The 19,247-nt window shown below is 41.3% G+C and overlaps 1 protein-coding gene across 8 annotated transcripts in view; it reads right to left on the bottom strand.

The window, feature by feature from the left end:
- PIP5K1B (phosphatidylinositol-4-phosphate 5-kinase type 1 beta) overlaps positions 1-19,247 on the bottom strand; it is a 338,893-nt gene that overhangs the window by 232,042 nt on the left and 87,604 nt on the right. The window contains exon 1 of one of the 8 annotated variants that reach the window (XM_044939942.2): positions 16,764-16,785. The exons of the other annotated variants lie outside the window; for them this stretch is intronic. The gene's annotated coding sequence lies outside the window, so the exon portion shown is untranslated. Of the gene's footprint in view, positions 1-16,763; positions 16,786-19,247 lie in introns of those variants that run through there. 8 annotated transcript variants of the gene reach the window in all.

Below are 19,247 nucleotides of genomic sequence, written 5' to 3'. Positions count from 1 at the left end.
TAAAAGCTAGCCCTGGCCCCCCAAAATATGCTTTTTCCTATGGCCATTGAATAACTTTTTGAAAATGTTCCAAAGACACAAGAGAAAAGCATGCATTTCTGCATATAGGGTAGAAAAACACATCATCTTATAATACTGTCTACTTTATCAAATTATGAAAAAATATATTAAAATTCTCTGATATGGTTATATATTCTCATATATTTTTACTTCTTTTTTGTGCCTTAAGATTTCTAAAACTATGCTGGCCAGTGTACAAAGGATATGTGAATAATACTGTCCTTGTTGAACTGCACTCTTCTCTGTAAAGTTATCTTTTTTTCTTATTTAATACTTTTGGTCTTGGGTTCCATCTTAGTTGACAGTAATAGCCTCATCTGCTTTCTTTTATTTGTACATGGTGCGTATCTCCTCTTCCATTTCTTTAACTTCAGCTTTTTTATTTGTCATTTGGTTTCAACTGTGTTCCTGACATATAGCTTCAAACTAGATTTGGGGGGAGGGGGTGGTGTTAAACTACGAGTTTTCACATGATGATGATTATATCTGCAAAGACTATTTTCAAATAAGGTCAGTGTTCACAGGTACTGGAGGTTAGGACTTCAACATCTGTTTTTTGATCCCTAAAAACATCTTGCACCCCAATCTCTGTCCCAGTATCTGCTTCCAGAGAGTCCAGCCCATGACATTTCTTCCTCATCCCTAAGACAAGATACATGAAAAAACTTGACTCTCTCAATGATTGCTCCATTTTGAACTATCTCCTCTTTGTTGAGACGGCTCTTCTTAATGAACAGTTTATAGTTCATGGGCACATTATTATCATTTATTTAGACTTTGACCATAAGTTTTACAACATTTGTTGCTCATCATTGTTTCTTTGGCTCTTCATCTCCTGCTATCTGCACACCCGTGTTCTGATTCAATTTTCATTCAGTTGGAACACTTCTCAAATAATTACTCAGAAGTGGCACATGGACAGTCCACTCTGTGTCACTCCATGTCCAGAAATGTCTTTCCTTTGTCTTCATTTGTAACTAGATCTCTTGGATTCTTAACTCCCAGCCCTTTTCTTTCATGTCTCTGTTGATATGATCCTGCCATCTTCCTGGCTTACAGATGAGTAGTTTTGATGCTAGTCTGATGCTCCTGTCCTAATAACTTATTGGTTTTCTCTGTCTAGAAACCTATGAGAGTTTTCTCTTTCAACATATAGTTCAAAAATTCCGTAAGGACAGATATTTCTTTTTCTGTCGGTCCTGCCCAGTGAAGGGAAATCAACAAGAAGCTATTACACAGGGATCTGTGACTTAACTCATGAATAATATGTAGGCTATCTAGTTGATGAATGAATGGACTTATATCCTTCAGGCAGTGCTCTATGAAAATTGTTTGTCATAACCAACCTTTTGATAAGAATTGGACAGGTGAGCACTCAAAATTATAGTCCCTGGCAAGAGCTTGGAATGCAGAAATTCTAATGGCCAAGCAAGGGCATAGTCATAAGACTCACGTCTCCTTAGGAGATATGTTACTATGTAATCTGACACAAGACTTCCAGTTAGAATTTATTTTCTTAACTATTTCTGACATAAAACAGAGCCAACTTATGGTGTCACATGATCCAATTAAGATACCAGTTCAGCTAACAATTATACACGCCATGCTGCTGCTGCGTCGCTTCAGTCGTGTCCGACTCTGTGTGACCCCATAGACGGCAGCCCACCAGGCTTCCCTGTCCCTGCGATTCTCCAGGCAAGAACACTGGAGTGGGTTGCTATTTCCTTCTCAATGCATGAAAGTGAAAAGTCAAAGTGAAGTCGCTCAGTCGTGTCTGACTCTAGCGACCCCATGGACTGCAGCCTATTTTTTGTAACTAGTTGATGACTTATCTATCCTTTCTGGTATTTTGGTATCTGGATCCTGTTAGTGTAAGAAATAAATAATTTACACTATTTCAGAGTCTTCTACAATTCTATGCTTTCAGTCATTTTGAGTCACATCAGCAGAGAGACAGACGTGGAGACAGGTACAACACAACACGACATGTGCTTGGCTAGGGTTCTTGGAGAAAGAAATGCCTGAGTCAGCCTGCAGGGACAACGGAAAATTTCACTTATGAGGAACACTGAAACTGAGCAGTTTTGGGGGGACACAAGGCTGGGAAGTAGAGGGTGAGGAAGACACCAGTTGCCATGGTGGCTTAAAGAAAGCCCCAGTAGCATGAAGCATATTTAACACATTTTCCTGGATGTTCTCAAGGATCTTGAATCTTGCATTTTAAGAATATACCCAGGAGCAGGCTTAGGATGTTACTTAAAGGGTTACAAACATCCGGATTGCTCATTTCACCTATGATCACAAGTCCCTGTTCAATCCTTTGCCTGCATAAAAATACATTTGTAAAAATGTATATGGATTCATGAAAACTTCGAAAGTCATTCTTAGGAAAATGTCAGCCTTGTAAATAGTTTGCTGGGGAGGTAATGAGTATTACCCAGGCACTTAAGAAGAGGTTTGTCACTCTTTTAATGTGGTTTTGGCAACAAATAATAACAGAACAGACAGGAAAAATCAAAAGCTTAAAAATGTGACAGGTTATTTTCCAAGGCTTAAATATAAGCAACAAAAACATACCAAACTGAAAACAATCCTTGATGTATTTTCCAAAGTACATCAAGGATTGATCAGAAAAAAAAGTTCTGTTATATTAAGAAATCAGAGGCTCATATCTATGGGGTCACACAGAGTCAGACACGACTGAAGTAACTTAGCAGCAGCAGCAGCAGCAGCAACAGCAGAATATTTGCATAAACTCTCAACAAAATACAGAAGATCAGCATGTTAAGTATTTGCGCAATGGAGACCACCTATTCACACATATGTTCAGACATATGATATATTACACATTTGTAAGCTCAGAAGCGATAGAAATAGAATCTTGGTGCTCTTATAGTCAGTATGCGGCTCCCCTATTCCTACTGATGAAAATAATTTAAATGAGGTTGCATTTCATGTATCTAATATTTATATAACCAAGCTGCTGCCAAAACTGATTCCAAATGATGGCACTTGCTTGCTATGAATCCAAATGGAGACCAACCAAAACAAATTGCAGAGCTCTTATAGTCTCTCAAAAAACACATTCATCCACTCTCCGAGTGGCTCTTACCAAGCGAATACAGAGAATAGCTATAAATGGCATTGACAAAAGGCTCGGCATAAAACAAACCACTTGTAATTCATTTTCCCAACAAAGGTGCTCAAAGAATTCATACGTCTTTTCTAACCAAGCCTTCGCTGCAAACATTAGATGGAAGAAATTAGCCCATGGAAACGACTGTGAAGGATGTGTTGGTTCCAGACCAGTATAACTCACAGCCTTTCAGTAAAACATTGCATAGTCCTCTCCTGCCCCGATCTTCATGTTAAATACACAAAGACCTACTGTGTGTTTGTGTGTAGCATAAGAGGGTGGGGGGAAGAGCAGAAGGTCAGGGACTTCCCTGGTGGTCCAGTGGTTAAGAATCTGCCCTCCCAGTGCAGGGGGCCTGCTTCGATCCTTGGTCAGGAAACTAGATCCCACATGCACAACTAACAGCCCACCTGCCACAGCCAAGGCTTGGCACAGCCAAACAAACAGACAAAAAGGCTGAGAGTCAGGAGAGCAAATTCATATATGGTCATGACACTTATACTTCCAAAAAGCCTCCATGAAGTCTTTATAATCATTGTTACTTTTGTCTCTTCCCAGAAATATCTGGAATAATCAGTAAGAATTTCACATAGTTGAACTTTCCACCTCTGCATAATGCTTAAATTTTTTCTTTCCTAGTTTTTACTAGACATCTGATATTGGGTAGATTTCACAATAGTATATTCTCACTGCACTGTAAATTTTATTTTTTTATTTACTAGATTATGTTTTCTGTCCACATTTTATTGCTAAGCTATTTTTCCTCTCCTCCCAAGAATAGATTCCTCAGAAATTAATCAATTATTACAGTAATAATAATTGTGTGAACCAAATGTGAACAAAAGCAGTGGTGATTGGTAGAAAAATGTTTGGACTCAGAAGCAGCCCAAACAAAATAACCAAAATCGACTGGGTTCTGCTCCTGCTGCAATGTGCATGGCATTTCTGGGTTTATTTCATCATTTTTTTACAGAAAACCAGAGAAACAAAGGATAGCTAGTAGTTTACCCCAAAGCACTTTCTTTTTACCAGTGTTTCGGTGCTGTGTGTCTAGGGGAAGTCTGAAAGGACAAAAAGTGGGGATAGATAGGACCCTAAAAGAAACACACTGCTCAAGGGGATGACGAATGCTCCGAATAGTAAAAAGAGACTGAGCAGGAGAAAAATTCTGTCCAACAAAAAATCTTCTAGAGTTCTAGGCTGCTGCTGCTGCTGCTGTTGCTGCTGCTAAGTCGCTTCAGTCAAGTCCGACTCTGTGCGACCCCATAGATGGCAGCCCACCATACACCTTAATAAATCAACAAGCAATGAAAGAAGTTTCAAACAAGGCACAAATATAAAAATCAAGACAGAGGGAAAACTGGTGAGATGACCACTTAGGACATTTACCTAAACATTGATTCCAGAACTTCTATGGAAAGTACTCGGAGGGAAACAACAAGGAATAATATGGTCCCTGTTGTCACAGTGCTTAAAAAAGAGCCAAAACAAAAGCACAGGAATAATGGGCAAGTCTTTAACAGGATTAGGAGCTAATACCCCATACTTGGCTTTGCCTCTAACAAGTATTCAATTATCACAGTCAGAAGGCTTACATGGAATGTTCTAAAAAATGCAATTAAAAATTAAAGACCAAAACATAAAAACCTAACCCCCAAACCAAAGTCCATGAGATCATAAATCAGCTGTTAATCCCTAAATATTAAATTTCCCAAGTTCTAACATGTACTCAGTTATGTACAGTTTTGAGACATCCTGACATGCAGCTGTTTTCAATAAACCAACTGTTTAACTGGAGAGTCAAGACCAAAGGAGTTGGTTCAGGGAAGAGCAGGTGACAGGGTCTAAAGTAAGCAGTCCTTGCAAATGCAGGAGCTGGCAGGTGACTAGGGGTGGCACATATGGGAAAACTACCAGTGAGAGAAGATGACCATCCTGATCTAATAGTGGGCAATCAAGCTGAAGCCAATGGTTAGTCCCAGGCTAGATGGCCTTGGGAGCCCACCACAGATATGACAAATCAGATATGAACACCTGTTGAAGGCTTTTGAGTGGGAGGCCAGTAAGATTAAAAATAATAATAATATTGCTTAAGAGGAGACAGGATGGAATGGGAAGGGAAGACAGGATTGAAAGAGTGAACGGAGCATCTGCCACAATGGTCATGGTGGTGAGAACCTAGAAGGCCAGGGTTGAGCTGGAAACTGAACAGATGGAGCCCTGTGTGGTGCTGACAACAAAAACATGGTCAGAACACAGGCGTTGCCAGGGTCTGTGGGAGTATGAGGGTCAGTCAGGGTGACGGAGTTTTTGAGCCTCACTAACTGTGGCCAGTTCATGGGAGCTCTAAGAGCAGCTGTTCCCCTGCCTGTGGTACCCTCCCCACCTCCATCCCAGCTTTGGAATGAGCCAAGGGGGCACGCTGGGCCCAGGCCAAGCCACTGGATTATCCGAATCAAGAATGTTCTGACAATGCAGGGACTGAACTGTCAAGTGGGGTTGGTCCAGGGCTGGCCAAAGTCATAGGAGAGTTGCCGGGAGCCGGCGAGAGACATTCCACTCGTGACAAAGGTCATGAGGAAGGAGGCTCGGCATACGCAAAGGCGGGATCGAGCCTCGGGAGTGCCCCCGGATATTCTCGAGCATCTACCCCCAAAAAACCAGAGTCTGCCTACTTTATTGCCTTGTGCACTCACCTCTGACTTTACTGGGGGCTGTCCCCCACCACCAATCTCGCTCTCTCTGTCAAAGAGCTAACTTACAGCTCCAATTAATAAAGTTCCTGAGCAATTAGGAGTGTTTAAATCCAAACCCCTCAGGTGGCTCTCTAACTCGCCTGACAAGTTTACCCGGACACCTACAGCTATGCATACGATTGTTTACAGTCTCCCAGCCTCGAGAGGCACGGGAAGCTTAAGATATTCAAATAGCTTAGAGCCTCTCAGAGAGTTAGAAACTGTCAGAACAAAACTAATAAAAGATTTCATTGATGAGCCAATGTTTGTTGCCAAGTTTTCACATCCCCTGAATTGTATCCTTGAATGTGTATTAATTAATATAGTTGGTATGTAGAAAAAATAAGTAGTGGCCTTGGTGTTAGTAACTTTAGACCCTTAAGGTAATAAATTCTTTCCTTTGTAAACCCATTACACATCCGCCCTATAGGAATGTAATTTTATCTTCGAAAGATGGCGCCAAACCTTAAAATAATTACTCTTAGAGAAAATAAGTCTTTGTTGATAAGTCCTTGTCAAGAGTCATAAAATGTTAATAGGCCTCTGGCCAGAAGATGATGTAAATCACCTAAACCATTTGTATATGATAAATTTGCAGGAAAGAAACCCTGGTTTTTGATAAGCATCAAAGACTGCTGACTTTGCATCCCCTATTATCCTCTATGTGTAACTTAGGGTATAAAAGCCCCTGTTGAAAATAAAGCTACGGGCCTTGTTCACCAACGCTTGGTCTCCCCATGTCATTCTTCCCTTTAACTTCCAGCTGAGTGTCCATCTGGAGTGCAGATATCCTCTGCGACCATTTATTTGCCTGGGCTTCTAAGACCCACTCGAGAAGGTGTCTAAGGTGGGGCACCTTCCACTATTCGAGAGGGCGCCTGCGGCCTCCGTGGTCAGAGCTAACCTGGTGTCACAGGTTATATTGATTTTCCGCGTAAACCAAGCCACTCAGCTTCTTTTCTCCACTGAATTTTCCTACTGAGCTATCCTCTTTTTATTACTCTTTATATCTCTAATTAACATCTGAATAGGTCGCCTAGCCGTCTCTCCTTCGAATACCCTGGATCAGCCGGGGCTGGACCTCGGCAGAGAGTGAAACTAAGAACTTGGCAATTTAATCAGACTGCAGAAAGACGGACAGACAAAGCCCTGTGTTTCCAGACAGAGATAGTACTCCTGCCTGCGGACACCCAGTCCTTGAATCGAGTCACACTCCCTAGCTAGAAGCTGTCTACTGGGAGAGTCCTGTATCTTCGTAACATGCCCACCATTCCCCTGAGCTCTATGCAGGGGGTTCTAATCCCTATGGCCACACTCTCCTTGACTAAGACAGAAAATCTACTATCAGTATGACACCAAGGGCTTAGCTGAGGTCATCACCCCATCCTCCACCTGTCGAGTGGTGACAATGAGGCAGTCATGAGGATGAGGGTGGAGTCAGAATGCCAGGCTTTACCAGCTGTCTGGCTTCCTCAAGTGACTGTGCCTCCTCATCTGAGAAATTGGGGAAGCGGCAGTACCTCTCTCACAGAGCAGAGGTGAGGAGACCGTGTCCCAGGCATACGGCACACACTCCATATCTAATGTTGTTATCACCACCATCATCATCCTCATCCTCATCAGCCACTCTCACCAGCAGGAATCCTGTGAGGCTGAGCAGGTCTTGTCACTGTTCTGCCTCCAAACTTTAAGTGGGCACAAGGCAGACGCCTAGCATTCAAGGTCCTCCGATGTCTGGGGCTCATGGCTCTGCTCCACTGGCTTACTCCCTCACTGGAGGCGGGAAGAGCCTTTACACACACACACACAGCTCCCCACACCTCACCTGCTCCCTCTCAAGTCTCAAGAGAGCACATGCTCTTCCACAGCCTCTCGCCGAAGCCCAGTGTTGTTCTCCATGGCCCATGCATCATCAGTCAAGAGTCTCTCATCTCTGAGGACCTCTTTGAGTCCTTCTATCCTAGAAGAACACAGAGCTTCCTTGGCTGGGCTCACAGAATCTCTCCATCAACCACTTAACATTTTGGTGTTTATGTGAGCCCAGACTGCATTTGCTCTCAGTCTTGCTAACAGTACTTAGTATAGTTAATATATACAGAACACTTTTTTTGTGTGTGCCAGGCACACTTATAAGTATATTAACACATTTAATTCTCTCAGCAACTCCAAGTAACAGGCTTCTGTTATTACCCTCATTTTGCAACTGAGAAAACTAAGGCAGAGAGAAGTTAAATAACTTGTCCAAATTCACACAGTTAGTTAAGGGGCACAACCAGGATTAACATCAGACTGTGCAAGCATGAAGACTGTCCAGTTCCAAAGAGGGGCTCCTAACCACTCTGTGAATACTGCCTTCTCCAAGACTTCACTTGTTGTGTCAAGTCCGCTGCCTGATGATCTCTGCTTCTTGCCTTCTGCTTCACAGATGGATGAATGGCCCCTTCGTTTACTGCCTTCCCTCCTATGCAATCCTGCACACTGATTCCCATCTTTTCTCTGCTCTGGGGCTCTCTCCTCCTCTCTAGTGCACAGCTAGGGCATGTTTTGTGTCCCCTCCCCCGACACACACCTGTCTGGAGCCCTCTCTCCACCAGTTATCCTTTGACCTGGATCTTCTACCTCATTCTCTCATATGGTTCTTTATCTTGGAAATATGAACATGTCAATTCCTTTCCCAAGACCCTTCCTCCTGACACCTCTTCTTCACCCTGATGCTCTCTTCTGGTTGCAATCCCATCTCACTCTCCTCACTGCTGCTGCTGCTGCTAAGTCGCTTCAGTCGTGTCTGACTCTGTGTGACCCCATAGACAGCAGCCCACCAGGCTCCCCCGTCCCTGGGATTCTCCAGGCAAGAACACTGGAGTGGGTTGCCATTGCCTTCTCCAATGCATGAAAGTGAAAAGTGAAAGTGAAGTTGCTCAATCATGTCCGACTCTTAGCGACCCCATGGACTGCAGCCTACCAGGCTCCTCTGTCCATGGGATTTTCCAGGCAAGAGTACTGGAGTGGGGCGCCATTGCCTTCTCTGCACTCTCCTCACACTCAGGTTCAAATCCTCCAAAGACTAGTGTACACTCCCGGCCTTCAATTCCACTTCCCTGCCCATTCACTTCCGGATGCACCAGCAATCCAGCTTCCCCCACAACCACTCCAAGTTCACAAGTGGAATCCTGGTTGCTTCACCCATGAAGTTTCATTTATCACCTTTCTGGACTTCTTCGAAACATTGACCTTAGGTAGCCTGCATACAGGCTTCTCTGGAACCTTTGCTGAGCTGATGACCAGACCCTCCTTCACCAACAGTCCCTCTTCCCATGGCTACTCCACATGGCCAACACTGTCATCTGCTTACCCTAAATCCTTTTTCCCTTGGTCTTTACTAACAGAACCCTGATTTTGTGTGGGGAGGCAATATGCCCAGTTAAACAAAACTTCTATTCCCAGACATTTTAGAAATGAAATGTTGGCAGATGTTTATGTCCAGGGAGACTTGTTAGAGGCAAAATCAGTTGGTGTGGGCATTTCTGCCACTTGCCATGTGCTCTTTGCCCTTTCTTTCATGGACAGCAGGCTTGAGAGAAAACCTGAACCAGGATTCCATACATACCTGACCTCCCCTTCCTCACATGTCTGGCTTTCCCCCTACCTCTCTGAACACATCTTGGTCTTTCTGGCAGGCTCCCTCTTCTTTGGCTGCCTCTTAAAATTCATGTTCCTCACGGTCTGTATTCTCTTCTTCTTACTCCCTCTGCATCATGCCCTCCATTACCAAAGGGTTCACCTATTTCGGATGAGTCCCCTACAGTAACTCTTGAGCCTACATCTCTTTCTTGAGCTCTAAATCTACATTTTCAGGGCTTCCCCCGTGGCTCAAGAGGTAAAGAATCTGCCTGCCAATGCAGGAGATGTGGGTTCGATCCTGGGTTGAGAAGATCCCCCAGAGGAGAAAATGACAACCCACTCCAATATTCTTGCCTGGGAAATCTCATGGACAGAGTAGTCTGGCAGGCTACAGTCCATAGGGTCGAAAAGAGTCAGACATGACTGAGCATGTACATGCACAAATCGGTATTTTCAATTGATTTCAGGGTTTTTATATAGCATCTTATGAAGTGTTAGTCGCTGAGTCATGTTCGACTCTTTGCGATCCCATGGAAGGTAGCCTGCCAGGCTCCTCTGTTCATGGAATTCTCCAGGCAAGGAGTGACTTGCCTCTCCCTTCTCCAGGGGATCGTCCAACCCAGGGATCAAACCCGGGTCTCCTGCATTGCATGAAGATTCTTTACCATCTAAGCCACCAGGGAAGCCCCATAGCATCTTAGGGGCACTATAAATTCTACAGTTTACCATACTTCTCCCCATTCAGAGGATGCTACCAGCATCCATCTAGTTGTCGAAGCCAGAAATCAAGGGGCCATCCTGACTCCTCCTTACTGCTCTCCCATAGTCCATCAATCAAGTTCTCTTGAATCAATCTCCTTAATGTTCTTTGACTCTTTATTGGCATTTTCCCAGTTACAATCTTAATTGAGACTTCATTTCTTGCATAGATTACTGCCTCAGCCTCCTAATTAGTCTGCCTCACTGGGGCACACTATTGCTAGACGAATCCTTCTATAATGCAAATCTGTCTGTGCCACTCTCCTTTTAAATCCTCTGGTGGCTTCCCACTGCTTCAGGGCAGACTTTAAGAGTCACATATATGACCTGGCCTCTTCAACTCATCTTTCCATGCTGCCCACATGGTTGCCACCATATGGGATGACTTGGAGTTCCCAGAAGCCACAGCACTCTCCTGCTCCTTACTTTGTATACCCTCTGGAGCCTGACATGCCACTGTTCCTCCTCCCCCTCCCCCGCTTGGCATTCCTTATCCTGCAAGATGCATCTGAGGTATCACTTCCTTCCTCGAATCCACCCTTACTCCTGCCAAGTCAGGGCTCTGTGCCTCCCTGAGTTCCCAGGGTGCCCTGGTCCTGCCCCTATTGTGACACTTCCTGATTATAATTATCAGTTTAAATTTCTTTTATTTCCACAATATTATAAGCCTTTTCTGGGCTTCTATGTATTTCTCTGTAAATCACAGAAACTAGCACAGTGCTTGGTACCTGAACAGACTTAATTAAAAGTTGAAAGTATAATGAATGTACATATGAAAATGTCTGTCACCATCAGATAAGTTACCTTGAGTGCAGAAATGAGGTCTTATCAGTTAAGTCAATGCTTCATAAGTGTTTTATTTTTCCTTTTATCATTGGTAATAAATGAAAGTTTGGTTTTCAGAGTGAGAAAACAATATGAAAAACTAGGATGGTGATTTAGCATCCCAAATACTTCTATAAGAGGTCTACCTCTTTCTACCTTCCTCCTTCTCTCCTCCCTTACCTCCTTCCCTGTTTTAGGTTTATTTCACACAAGTTTATTTCATTTTCTTTTCTCTTTAATTAGGAATAGTTGATTTATAATGTTGTGTTGGTTTCAGGAGTATAACAAAGGGATCCAGTGTGTGTGTATACTTTTTTGATTCTTTTGCATTGTAGGTTATTAAAGATATCGAATACAGTTCCCTGTGTTATATATATGCTACTGCTAAGTCACTTCAGTCGTGTCCGACTCTGTGTGACCCCATGGACAGCAGCCCACCAGGCTTCCCCGTCCCTGGGATTCTCCAGGCAAGAACACTGGAGTGGGTTGCCATTGCCTTCTCCAATGCATGAAAGTGAAAAGTGAAAGTGAAGTCGCTCAGTCATGTCCGACTCTTAGCGACCCCATGGACTACAGCCTACCAGGCTCCTCCATCCATGGGATTTTCCAGGCAAGAGTACTGGAGTGGGGTGCCATTGCCTTCTCCGGTTATATATACAGACGGTCTTTATTATTTATCTAATTTATATATAGTAGTGTGTGCATGCTAAGTTGCTTCAGTCGTGTCTGACTCTTTGCAACCCTATGACAGTACCAACCAGGTGGCTCTGTCCAAGGGATTCTGCAGGCAAGAATACTGGAGTGAGTTGCCATGCCCTCCTCAAGGGGATCTTCCTGACCCAGTGATCGAACCCACATCTCTTATGTCTCCTGTGTTGGCAGGTGGGTTATTTACCACTAGCGCCACCTGGGAAGCTCCATATATAGTAGCGTGCATCTGTTAATCCTAAACTCCTGACTTATCCCTCCATCTCATTTCCTTCTAATGAATCTCTTTTTGAGTATTTAAAATATGGCTATAAATGCAACTCATATCTATTATAGAAATACTGGGTAAGCATAGAAAATCACAAAGAGAATACAAGTGGTCAGCAATCTCACTGCCCAGAGACACCCACTGTTGCTCCTTCAGAGTCTCTTCTAATCTGCTTTCTGTGATGCTCACACACTGCCTTGCTCTCCATCCCCTCATTGCCTCTAGAATGGCACAGGGGCTGAAGTGGGCTGCGATACCCACATAGCCTAGGGCAAGCCTACTTCATTCATTCCAACAGAATTCGATGCAGCATTAGTCACAGGACAAAATAAGAAGACTCTGTACAGCAGATGCTCTAAGGAGTGAACTTCAACCTGAGATTGGGCTTCATCTTCACACTCTACTGGGGTAGATCTATGCTGCAAAATAACCTTACTTTTAAGTGAAAACTGTCCAGATTTTCACTTATCTGTTGATGAAACTCAGATCACTCTGGCAAAGACTTCTTTTCAAGTGGGGTATTAAGTTCACAGGAGTAACTTTTAGTCTTATTATTAACCTATTTCAATTCCTTTGAAAGTCGGGGGTGGGGTGGGGGGAGGGAAATCTCCCACCTTCAGCTTTAGGATTTATTTCAAATCCCACTAACCTGGCAGGCTGCCTCAAAGCTCACCACCGTGCTGGTATCTCAGTATTGAACATAACCTTGTAACATCAAGGAAAAGGATAAACTATGATGCTTAAATTCAGCCCAACTGTATGCAATTCAGGAAGGATCAAACATTTTTGTCATTATTAGTGATCCATGGAAACACATGTGCTCTTTCCCTAGTGTTAATACCGCTAAGTCTCCCTGGAATTTCAAGCTCTGTGCCGCCCAGGCTTGTCGTTTCCCCTTGAATAGCCCTACCTGAGCAGTTTCCATCACGATCTCAGGACAACTGTGTCTTGGCTCAAGGAAAGCAGGCCTCCTCCCTCCCCTACACACAAGATGTCCCTAATCTTTATTGTAATTGGCAAGGAGTCCATTGTTTCTGTCTCTTATTTTAAAAATTTCCTTTTACTATAATATAAATTCCATGAAGCAAGAGAATTAATATGTCTTTTAGAAAATTGAGATCAAACTGTTCATGAAAGGTGAGTCTCTAGCCTAGAGTAGGTGCTTGAGAAATATTTACCAAGTAAACAGTGTTACAACCATACTAGAAATTCACCCCAATTTTTTCACCCCATATTTTTTCACCCCATATTTTTTCACCCCAAAATTATCACTCTCCAGAATATTGTTAATTAGGCTTCCTAAATAAAAAAATTCTTGCTTATTAAACAAGATTAAAATTAATAAGGGAATCATTATGCTTTGAGGAAGCTTAATTCAAATCTGGGCTTCAACAGATTATTTTATTCAAGTATTCACATTAGTTATTTTGTGGTACTCTATGGAGAATTTTTAAAAAATGTCATGGATGCAAATTCATTTATTTTAAAAAATCTTGGCAGTAACACAGCAGTACTATATGCCTTATTTTAATGTGGAAAATATTTAAATAAGATTATTATGGCTCTCTTATAATGTATCTATTTAGTCTAACTCTCTGGTTCCTTTCCACTATTAATCCACTTTATCTGAAGTCTCAGGATGTACAGCTGAAGGCTTTTCCAATGCTAAGACCAACGGATGTGCACAGTGCTCTTGATCACATTTTGGAGCATTACTAACAACATGAAAAATTCACAGATAATTTGACTTACATACTCTTTGTCTATTTTATCTTTCAATCTCCTTATGAATCTACAGCCATAATTTCTAAGCTATTAAATTCAAAGCAAGAGAAAAAGAATGTCACTGAGACACAAGTAGTTACAAGAACACCTTATTAAGCCAAGTTCATTTCATTTACTCTTTTAGGATCAATTTAAGAACTTCCTAAAATGGAATAAACAAATAAATAATTAGGTTCTTAAAAGCCAGAAATAGAGAAATAAGAAAACATTAAGTAAAAAAAAATTTTTTTAACTTAAGAATTAATTATCTGCTGTAAATGAACATTGCAATTCTTGTTGGCTGGAAACTGCTCGAATATACTCTGCTGTTTGCATATGTTACATGACCCTCTTCATTTTCCCCTTGGAGGATACTCCTCACTTATCAATTTGCTAAAGAGTTACTTCTTTTGGATGGAGGGAAGGGATAGTTAGGGAGTTTGGGATGGACATGTACACACTGCTTTAAAATGGATAATCAACAAGGACCTACTGTAGAGGACATGGAACTCTGCTCAGTGTGATGTGGCAGCCTGGATGAGGTGGGGGGAGTTTAGGGGAGAATGGATACACGTGTATGGATGGCTGAGTCCCTTCACTGTTCACCTGAAACTATCACAGCATTGTTTGTTAATAGGCTGTACTCCAATACAAAATAAAAAGGTAAAAAAAAGAGTTGCTTCTTTTGTAAACACCTTTGTATTCTTTCCTCTATAGTCTTACAGCAGCAATTATGAAAATATGTCTACTATATATCACAGCAAAGCACTACAAAGTCTTGTCCTTTTTTAATTTTTAATGTTCGTATCCCCACCAACAGCAGCTTAAAGACTTGTCCACCCCTTTGAATCCCCAACCCCATCACAGAGCCTGGTACATAGTAGGTATTCACTGAACATTTACTGCAAAAATGTGTAAGTCATCTCTATTATTCTTTCTGCTAAAATCTATAAATTTGGTGGTCATATTTTATAACTGTAATACTGACAAACATGATATCACAAAGGATTTTCATGTCATTTCTAGAACAGAAAAATACCAATTTTAATGTCAAGATTTCTGATACATTTAAATGGGTAGCTGGAGGCAATATTTGATATCTTGACTAATGACTAATTTAGAAAATGTGAGATCTCAAGTTGCCACAGCTGTGAAAGATGAAAACAGTGGAGACCCTAAAGTCTGTGAGGCAGATATCTGTCTAATCCTGGCCTCCTTCTCCATCACCACCCACCGAATCTCTGCACCCTCTTCACCTCCACAAGGTCCAGCCTTTCTCCCACTGAATGATAGAACAGTAATAACTGACCTCCTGCTGACCTCACTAACACTGAATTACAGATAAGTCAGGTATAGGATAGCAATAAAAACCTCAGAGCCACATATTCCTAAATGACATTATCAAAACATTCTAGCCTGGATTAAAGAAAGGCTATTTCATACTCATTTAAAAAAAAAACTGAAATATAGATTATTTTCAGAGAACTATACTTTTCTTTTTCCTAGTCACACACAGGATCTCCAAACATGACCGTCAAATCACTCAAAACTGACTTGGAAAAGAATGCTTTAGAATTGGACAAAAATGAATTGAAATTAACATACCAACTATTTCATGTTGACAAGTTCAAGAAAGTTCTGTGGTCTTTAAACTGTAAAAGTTTTTCAGGTGTACATCAGAACATTGTAAGTGAAAAAAAAAAAAAATTAGAAACATCCTAGGAAGCCAAAATCAGTTGGTTACCTATTATATGGTATAGCCACAGAGGGCAAAATGATGCAAAAGTATACATAAAACATTCACTGCATGTTATATGGAAAAAAGCAGTCTGTGGAGCTGCCCATACAGTAGATGCCATTTTTGTGTAAAAATTACACGTGCATATTTAATCAAAGAAAAAGCCTGGAACAACATTCATAAGAAGGTTAACAGCAGCATCTCAGTGAAGTATACTTATTTTCGCTTACTAGAATTATTTTAATTTTGAAATGAATCTGTATTGCTTTTATCATCAGAAAATATTTGCTTATTTTAGCCTACCTGGTTCTTTCTTTTTAATCTTTTTTCACATTATTAAAATATGCACCTTATGACAGGTTGCTTAAAAGAAAATGTCATCTGAACTCTTCTAATTATACAGAATTTGATAGATTGTGTTAAAATTAAAGCAGATTTCTCAATTCTGGTCTGTGAAAATGTGAATGAGAGGAAGAAACCCAGCAATTTTCATGAGTGTTAGGAAAACTGAAAGGAGAGCATATTGACTTCACACACCATCATCTCTAGCCTGTGCATGGGAAGGGTTTTAGTCTGGAAGAGTTCTAAAGCCTGAAACACTAATGTGCAACAATGAAATACCTTATGACATGTATATCACAGGTTTCCAGACACAAACACACCACATTTCCTAAGCTCCATCTATCATCACTATTAAGAACCAAGTTCTTTCTATAGAGAAGAACTGGTTGTTAGGAAAGATATATAAGCCTTTGTCTCTTTCTTTCAGGAAATCTGCCATAAAGATAGGGGGTTATTACATATAATATATATATTCTTCAGGTTTTCATTTATTCAAATAAGTTTTCTGCTAAATAAATCTAATGCTTTCTCTTCTCTAATTCTAACAACTTCTTTTTGAGGTAGGAACTACTCCCACTTAACAAGTAAAAAGACTGAGGTACACAAAGATTAACTCATTTGCACAAAGCAGGGAGATGGGCTAGGTCGGGAAAGCAGTTCTACTAGTCTGCAGATGCAGTGCTTTTAACGCCCTCCACTGCCCACCTCCCATTCCTACTCTCTCAAAACAACAAAAAACCCCAAACCAACCAACAAAGTAAGGGCTACAAGCAGTAAGTATAGCAATTAAGAGGAAACCAATACTACCCAGAGCCAGAAGAAGCACAGAAGTTTCCACGGAGTAAACGGGACTTGATTGGAGTCTTGAAAGGCAGAAACGCAATATCAGGAAAGAGAGGGAATTCCAGGAGAAAGCATTCTTCCCTCCTGAGTACAAATATGGCTTGGATGTCCTTGAGTCCTCTTGTATGAAAGACTGGGACAGACTCCCCAACCCACAAGAATGAACCTGACAATATTTTACAATCAGAATGAAATCGTAGCAATTCAAAGTGGGGAAAGCATTCTTCCTTCCTTATCATAACTGGTACTCTCCTCTCTCACTGATCAGCAACAATTTCGAAAAGGAATAAGGAAAAAAAAAATCTGTCCCTATATAAAACCTAAGAGGACAATGAACTACTTAAAAAAAAAAACTCAGTACTCACTGAAGAGGGAAATGTCTCTGGGTTAAGAAACTGGGCCAAACTTGCAGACAGAAATAATTGTGTCACGGGTGTGGAACTAAATTTCGATTTATAAGTGGAAAAAAAGCCATTAAGATAAATAGATGACAAGGGAATAAAATGAACCAGATGAATTCATGAAGGAAGTGAATCTGTAAACCTTTTGCTTGAACAGTCTACTCATGTTTGGAGTAAAAGCATTTACTTATAGCTCTTTCTCCTGATAATAGTCCTAAATAGAAAAAAAAAAGGGGGGGGGACATAAAACAATTTTACTAGACTTAGCTTTTGTCTCAAATTATAATCATACATATGTAAAGAGATATTTGAAATGCTTAAAAACATTTTACCCATAAGAAGGGGAAGGGAGTGACCTTTTCACTTTAGTTCTTCTTTATCCTCAAGGATCTAGAAGAACTCAATCTCTTTCTTCAGCCATCTGGCTGTCTCCAATTCTGCTCATCCTATTCTCTCTTAAACCTCCTCTAATCAGGCTTTTAGTCCATCATTCCAATGAAATGACTCTCACCAAGGTGACCTGTAACTTACACACTACTAAATCCAGGGCTCAACACTTGGTCCTCCCTCACTTGTCAGATCAGCTGCAACTGATAACATATGAAAGAGGATAGAGTGATCAAATGTTTTCTTCACATAGTTTCCAGGACACCACACTCACAGTTTTCTTACCTCCCTGGTTGTTTCTTCTCAGTCTATTTTTCCTGACCTCTCAATGTTACAGTGTATTCCTAGGTTAGTTCCTATTCTTCTATTCTTTACACACATTCGTGTGACCTGTAATGATCTCATGTATTCTCTAGACTCTAAATACAGGCACAAGGCTCCCAGTCATGTATTTCCAGCCCAGTCCTCTTTTCTGAACTCTAGACTCGGATATCTAACTGCTTACGTGACACCTCCACTTGAATGTCTATAAAGTTTGTTTACTCAATATATCCAGACTGAGCTCCTAATACCTCTTGTCCCCATACCTCCCTTGCCCACCCCCCGCCAAACAGCAGCAGCAAACAAACCAAACCCCCAGAACAAAAAATCCTACCTCACACATAGATTTCCACATCTTAGTTGATGGCAACTCCCTCCTTCCAGTTTCTCTCTCCTCCACCAGGCATCTCACACCCACCTTAAATCTGTAGCTCTATCTTCTTTGAAGGTAGAGCAAAATCTATTGGTTCTACCTTCAAAATATAATCTAGAATTTAACTACTCCTCATCTCCAATGTTACCACCCTCATTTAAGCCACCATCATCTTTTACTAGATGTTGGAAAGCCTCTTAATTGGTCCCCCTAATGGGAGTAGTTCCTACCCTCCGTCTTTACTGGCTTCCTCCCCTGCCGCTCATGGTTAACTGTCAAGACAGCAAGAGTGTTTCTTTTAAAACCTAAGATAGGTCATGCCATTTCTATGCTCAATCCCCTGCAAAAACTCTCCATCTCTCAAAGTCAGTGTCCTTTAATGGCACACAAGACCTTATGTCACCTGTACCTGCAACAGTCCCCACCCTTGCCCACCTCTCTAAGCCCCTCCAACTATCTTTCCCTTCAATAACTCTGCTCCTGCCACCCTGACATCCTTGCTATTCCTCACTATATATATTATGTATAAGAATTTACTTATTTATTATGTTTAGTTGCTCTCCCTCCACCCTGTTAGAATATCAGCAAAATGTGTACTCTATACAGATGGGAGTCTTTGTTTTGTACACTGATGTATCCTAAGGGACTAGCTAGTGTGAGGCAGGTGCTCAAATCAAAATTACTTAATGAATGAATTTCTAGTCTCTTAGCAAACTATAAAGAACCCAACCATGTGACTGAGCTTGTTCCCCTAAGAATCTTATTACATTCCTTTCTCTTTAAAACAATCTGTGCCATTTTCCCACCCACTTATCCATCCATTAATCATCTACTCAATGTAAATTTGAGTAACTATAACGTTCTATGCACAGGCATTAGGGGCAGAAGTAAAAGACAGGCTTTGCTTTTACGCAGGTTAGAGAGTCAAGAAACCACACATATACATGTCAGCCTGTTAAGTGCCTT

Source organism: Bubalus bubalis, chromosome 3 (assembly GCF_019923935.1).
Source record: "Bubalus bubalis isolate 160015118507 breed Murrah chromosome 3, NDDB_SH_1, whole genome shotgun sequence".
Classification (NCBI taxonomy): domain Eukaryota; kingdom Metazoa; phylum Chordata; class Mammalia; order Artiodactyla; family Bovidae; genus Bubalus; species Bubalus bubalis.
This window is presented reverse-complemented; position numbering and strand designations above follow the sequence as displayed.